This window comes from Oryzias melastigma, linkage group LG24, assembly GCF_002922805.2.
Source record: "Oryzias melastigma strain HK-1 linkage group LG24, ASM292280v2, whole genome shotgun sequence".
Classification (NCBI taxonomy): Eukaryota; Metazoa; Chordata; class Actinopteri; order Beloniformes; family Adrianichthyidae; genus Oryzias; species Oryzias melastigma.
In genome coordinates, this window is record NC_050535.1 from 20,056,297 (window position 1) to 20,063,395 (window position 7,099).

At 37.9% G+C, this 7,099-nt stretch overlaps 1 protein-coding gene across 1 annotated transcript in view; it reads right to left on the reverse strand.

Moving 5' to 3' along the window:
- Window positions 1-7,099, reverse strand: part of gareml (GRB2 associated, regulator of MAPK1-like) — a 34,706-nt gene that overhangs the window by 23,386 nt on the left and 4,221 nt on the right. The gene's annotated exons all lie outside the window — the stretch shown is intronic.

A 7,099-nucleotide genomic window follows, 5' to 3' on the forward strand; every position in this document is an offset into this window, starting at 1 on the left:
GCCCTCCAAGTAATTCTATCCGGCCCTCCAGGTCATTTTATTTTATTGTTATTAATGACCCGATGTTATCTTACGCTTATTTCTAACTTGTATAATTTTGACAAAATATATTTTTATGGAGAGTAAAATATTGAAAGTTATTTAAGGTTTAAATTGATTTATTCTGGAATAATATTCCTGCATTTTTATTATTCATGATTATGTTAAAAGTTACTGTTTTAAAAATTGTCATTCTGCTAGATTTTTGGACTATTTTGGTATATATCAAGATTTTTTAGGCTATTTTGGAGTTTAGCGAAAATTTCAGCTACATGCTAGCTGTTTTGGCTAATTTAGGCTTTTTTTTCTGGGGTTTTTTGTGGCTATTTTAAAGTTTAACTATTTTTTCAGATACAAGCTAGCTGTTTTTTTTCTAATTTAGGCTGTTTTGAAAAAGTGTTAGGCTACTCTAGAGTTAGGGCACTATTTACACACTGGCTGTGTTGGCTAATTTAGGCTTTTTCATTTTTTTTAGGCTATTTTGAAGTTTTGATATTTTTTTCAGGAACATGCTAGCGGTTTCGACTAATTTAGGCTTTTTCCTGTTTTTTGTGTGTTTTTTTAAGGCTATTTTGAAGTTTTGATATTTTTTTTCAGCAAAATGCTAGCGGTTTCAGCTAATTTAGGCTTTTTCAATTTTTTTTGGCTATTTTGAATTTAAGCGACTATTTTAAAATAGCATTTAAAAAATGGAAAAATGGCCTAAGTTAGCTAAAACAGCAAGCGTTTAGCTCTTTTTCAGCTGCTTTGGCTAACCTAGGCTTTTCTTTTACTTTCACTTCTTTCATTTTAATTTTTTCATTTATTTTAATTTATTAGGCTAATTTGGAATTTAGCTAATATTCTAGCTGGATATCTAATTTTTTTTCAACTGTTTTCAAGTATCAGCTTCAGTGATTCTGGCTATTAATTTCAGTCTCTTCAGCGACCAAATTCAGCTTACAGCATTCACACTAGCATTACTGCAGGTAATGCTATATATCTAGTTCATACTTATGTTAAAAAGTTACAGTTTTAAAATATAGTTTCAGAGTGATAATAAACAACTTGTGTTTTATTTTGTGCAACAAATAAAGGACACTTTTGTGCAAATCCGTAATGTGAGAAGCATTGACAAAAATAGAAAATCTGCTTTATAATACGGTTCACCTAAATCCTTACTCACCTAAATTGGTTTTCTGCTTTTTTATAATAGTAATTCCATTTTATAATTAGGATAAAAACCGTATTGAAGATGGTCCAGAACTGTCTGTCTTCTACATTTGTCCATTTCTTTGAAGGGAAAACATTTGGTGAAATCGGGTCAAAATGGTGACAAACATGGAGCTGAAAAACTGTGATCACATGACCACAGGCTTCCTCTCTCATATACAGTCTGATTGCTTCCAACTGACTCTCAATGAGCTGACCTGGAAGCGCTGCCAAGCTGGCACTGGGCCTGCTGTGTTCTGGATCTTTTCCATTTAGAGTGGAAACAACTAAATCCAGGTTTTTAGGCATCAGTGGATTTAATACTGATGAACAGGTAAACACACTTTATGACCTGTGGGTCAAAAATCTGACATGAGGGTATAAGAATTAGACAATGACTGTATGTGAATATGGACAAGTGTGTGACATCATTCCATGGTTCAAATCCACGGCTGGATCACACTAGGTTTTAAAAGTGATTCTATTGTGAGTCCTATTGTCTCCTTAGTTGACCCTCAGAGACAAGAGGACAGATTGAAGGGTTAAAGAGCATTTAACCCTTTAATACCTGAGATGTCACCAGCAACACGTCATAAAAAACATTCTTTAAACCGCTGTGACTCTTCAACATTATTAATGTAATTATATGGAGCTAAATTGGCTTCAATATTATTTGAAACCCAAATAAAACAATTTGAAGAAGAAGATAGGTTTTTGGCAAAAAAAATCATGTAAAATATCAGAAACGTTTTGTTATTCTAAAATAAACTTCGTTATTTTCAGCTTCAAATGTTCAAATTTTTAGGTTTCAAAACTCAAAATTTCAACTTAAAAACTTTTTTTCAGTTTCAACTCATTTTTTGTTTTCGTTTTCAAATCTGAAAATTTCAGTTTTTAAAACTTTTGACCCTGCTGTGGCATGTTGGGGCGGGGCTAACACAAAGGACCAATCAAATCAAAGAGGGTGGTACTTCAGTCCTGGTGCATTCACTGACTCTGAGAACTGTGATAATTAAGATCAGAAAATGGCTGTTTAGTCCGTACTATCATAGTCTGAAGTTGTCCCAAGACGGGTGTAAAATCAGAGTTTTACCACGTAAAAACTGCTCGTACAAAACCGTTGTAGCACGTTCAAAGCATCATCTTATTGTGTTACATACAGGCATTGAAAGTGTCCTTATGCTTGGATAAAATGTCTAAAATACTCTTGGAGCTTCAGTTACTTCCTGTGGCCTGATTACTAGTGTGTTTGCATTTTCACTTTTTTTCATGCAGGAAATGTGAGTTTGAGTCCCATGGTAAACACAGCACTTTCTTCATGTTTCCTATCTTTTTCTTTTGCTGACTTTACAGACAACACAGCCATTTTCTGACCATAATTATCACAGTTCTCAGAGTCAGTGAATGCACCAGGACTGAAGTGACCACCCTCATCGATGTTAGCCCCGCCCCAACGGGCCAAAACTTTTGACACAGAAATTTTCAAATAAAAAAAAAAAAAAAATTGAAACTGAAAAAAAGCTATGAAATTGAAATTTTTAGTTTTGATGCCTAAAATACCGAACATTAGAAGCTGAAAATAATTAAGTTTGTTTTAGCCATTTTAGTTTATTTTCAAACATTTTCGTTTTTTTTTTTTTTTTTTTTTTTGGCCAAACACCACTATTTTTTAATTTGTTTTATTTGGTTTCATATATTATTAGCTCCAATTGAGCTCCATATATTTCCAACAACAGATTCTGAAGTGGACAAAAGCATCTTTGTGCCAGTATTTAACTGAGCTAAAGTGTTGCATCTTAATGCTGCTTCTGTCCACGCTGGAATCAGTTGGTTTACATTGATTGGATCAAGGCTGCACGGTGGCGCAGTGGTTAGCGCTCTCGCCTCACAGCGAGAAGGCCCCGGTTCGAATCCCGGCTGGGACCTTTCTGTGTGGAGTTTGCATGTTCTCCCCGTGCATGCGTGGGTTTTCACCGGGGACTCCGGCTTCCTCCCACCGTCCAAAAACATGCTTCATAGGTTCATTGGTGACTCTAAATTGCCCCTAGGTATGAATGTGAGAGTGAATGGGTGTGTGATTGAGGCCCTGCGACAGACTGGCGACCCGTCCAGGGTGTACCCCGCCTTCGCCCTTCAGTAGCCGGGATGGGCTCCGGCACCCCCGCGACCCCGAAAGGGACAAAGCGGTCAGGAAAATGGATGGATGATTGGATCAACACTTAACCCCCGTAAAATCTTGCATTTGAGCACAAAGCTGATTTTTTCAGCTTGTATGTTGGAATTGCAGAAATTGTGTAACCAGTTGAAGAGTTATGGTAATTCAGGACTGAAATTGATCTATCTTTAACAACCACAATAACAGTAATAAACCTGTCTCTTTGTGTTTGTTTGCTTTTTGCACTTTATACATTTACTAATTGAACTAAAATGAGTTTGACAGACTGACAACCTGTCTGGAGCCTATCCCACCTCTCCCCAACAGTAGCTGGGATAGGCTCCAGCAACTCCATGACCCCATAACGGAGTTCTGAAGATGAATGAAGAGAATCTGAAATCTTGTAGAAAACTAGGCTGTCTGTCATTGTGGTGAAAAGACTCAATATTTGTAAAACAAGCTGCCTAGAGTGGATTCATGAACTGCCCTTGCTTCATTTTTTATTATTTTGAAAATTTCTAAATTATTTCCTTAATTTATAACATTTTTTTGTTTTCTGTAATTTATCAGTTGTCGGTGGTTTTAGTCTGTGAACTTTTACTTTTTAAGCCACGGCTCCATTATCCCTTTAACACTGGAGATATCGTCGTCAACACTTAAATTACTCACAATGTTGATCGCAACTGTCAATCAACATAAACTAAACTAAAATTAACCTTCTTTTTAAGTCTGCTTTGCAACGATATACACGTTACTAAGGTAAAATAGTGTGTAACGGCACAACATGCAATCAACCGATTGTGTAATCACGTCACTGTTGTGTAGGGATCCATATCAACACAGGACTACTGTTCTCCATTTCAGAATCAATCAATCAATCAATCAATCAATCAATTATACTTTATTAATCCCAGGGGGGGGGAAATTAGGTCTGCTGGATATTCATTAATTGTGTCAAAGGTTGAAGACTTACAGTGGTCAAAACTAAACAAAATTAAAATTTGCTGTCAAAATTAACATTGGTCAAAAGAACGTCAACACTGTAGCTAAGGATCTGGTGTTAAAAGGTAAATATAAAGACGTCGCTGGTGACAGCAAAATAACAAACGCGATCAACGTGAATCAACCAATTCTGACGTGGAGCATCAGAAGCTGCTGACATATGATTGCTGAACACTAGGGGTGTGCCAAAGTATTGATTTGGAAAAATATTGTGACATTTAGTCCTGCAATTGATTCTTGATGAGTTCTCAGTAAGTATTGATCTTTTATTTTTGATTGAAGAGGCTGTAAAACGTAATCTTCATCATCCTTTACTGAGACGTTCCTCTGGAGGTAGATAGGGGGCGCAGGTTGCACCAATGTGTCTGGTAGCTACTTGATTTATTCATGTTTGTTCTGTTGTTTACAACAATTTTGAACTACGTAATGGCTCTGCTGTTCATGTTTACTATTGTTAACACTGAATTTTACAGAAAATTCCAGTTCAATTGGTGTCAATGCTTGTCAAAGACATAGTATTACTGATGACAGCAATGTTGCACTGAAGAGTCTATTATTTCCATCCATTTTCTTAACCGCTGCGTCCTGTCGGGGTCGCGGGGCACCGGAGCCTATCCCGGCTGCTGATGGGCGAAGGCGGGGTTCACCCTGGACAGGTCTCCAGTCTGTCGCAGGGCCTCAATCACACACACATTCACTCTCACATTCACACCTAGGGGCAATTTAGAGCAGGGGTCTCAAACTCGCGGCCCGCGGGCCATCTGTGGCCCGCAGGATGATAATTTGCGGCCCGCAAGGTTGAAATGAATGACACTTGCTGTGTGCCGAGCTGAATGAACCAATCACAGTGAGGTATATGACTCTGGAGGCGGGACGTTCATTCCTTCCTCCAATCAGCTGGGCGGAGGAGGAGCCATGAAGCACCGAATGCGGTTCGCGTGACAGATTCGCGTGCCCCGCGCAGTTAATTTGCTGCTCACGTCTTGTCAAAAAAGGTGTTTCTGAGCTTTCAGCTCCGTCTGTGGATGTCTCTCTCAGAATGAATACATATGATGTCGAGGAATACGTTTTTTTGACGTGCTGGTTGTTCCTATTGAATCAGAGCTCCCAAAGCTCTGAGCCGCCCAGCGCGGCGATCCGCTGTACCTGCCTGTCAAACATGTGATCCTGAGCTTGGCTCGCACCTGCGCGCGCGTGTCTGTGACTTTTAAGGCTCACACACCGGCTGTGTCGGCGCGCATTCCAGTCCATGTAAACGCGATAGAAGTCCGATATTCTGCTACGCGCGTTTGCCCCCAGCCGCCCCCGAATGCGCACTGACGCAGCTGGCGAGCACGAGCACCCCACACCTCCAATGAATGGAAGACACATTGATCAGATTTATTTATTGTGAGGAGTTCTACAAAAATCTACAAAAAATGAAATCCTTCAAAGATTTTCTCGGTACGGGGGCTTCTCTCTCACTGTGAAGGAGGATCTGTCATATTTGAAACTAATAATAATTAGTTTTCTCTAGTCAGTCAATATGTGGTTTCTTCAGTAATATGTATCTCCTGTATGGTCATTATTATTATTTAAATGTATTACTGATTTATGGAAGTTTTTTAGCTCCATCAGACTCTGATTTTTTTTAACCCCTGGATTTTTTATGCTGAGTTTTTTTAACCTCTGAATTTGTATTCTGAATGTTCTTAACCTCTGAATCTTTATTCTGAATTTTTATTCTGAATTTTCTTAACCTTAGAATTTTTATTCTAAATTTTTATTGGGATTTTTTTTATTGTTTTTTTTTTATTCTGAATTTTCTTAACCTCTGATTTTTTTGGGGATTTTTTAACCTCTGAACTTTTATTGTGAATTTTTTTTCAACCCTTGCTTTTTAAACAACAAAATTTTATGCTCCCAAAAATATTTTCTATCTTAAAAAAATCATTGTTTTTAATTTCGAGACTTAAAATTTCGATAATTCAACATAAAAAAAATTCAGAGTCTGATGGAGCTAAAAAATTTCCATACAGATTTGCCTGCTTTTTAATTCTTTATTTAATATATATTTATTTATTTATTCATTATTTTGTGTTAAAAACAAAGATATTTGAGAACATTGGAATGTTTTATCAGCAATTTTCTTGTGAAAATCCTGATGCGGCCCAACCTGACCCAGACTTTGCCTCCAGTGGCCCCTGGCTGAATTGAGTTTGAGACGCCTGATTTAGAGTCACCAATCAACCTATGAAGCATGTTTTTGGACGGTGGGAGGAAGCCGGAGTCCCCGGTGAGAACCCACGCATGCACGGGGAGAACATGCAAACTCCACACAGAAAGGTCCCAGCCAGGAGTCGAACCGGGGCCTTCTCGCTGTGAGGCGAGAGCGCTAACCACTGCGCCACCGTGCAGCCCGGGTCTATTATTTGTTACACAAAATAAGACACAAGTTGTTTATTATGATTGTGTTCTAGCTAGAAAATAAATGGGGAAATATTTTCCTAAAAATATGTGTTCTTCCATATATTGTCAGTTATTAGTAGGGCTGGGTATCAATTATAACTTCCAAAAACGATTCGATTCCATTTTTTTTTTCAATTCTTTCAATCCTCTGAATTCAATTTTAACACATTTGTTTAGAAATACATTAATAATTAGGGGTGTTGCGGATCACAAAACTCACGGTTCGGATCGTGTCACGGTTTTAGGGTCACGGTTCGGATCACT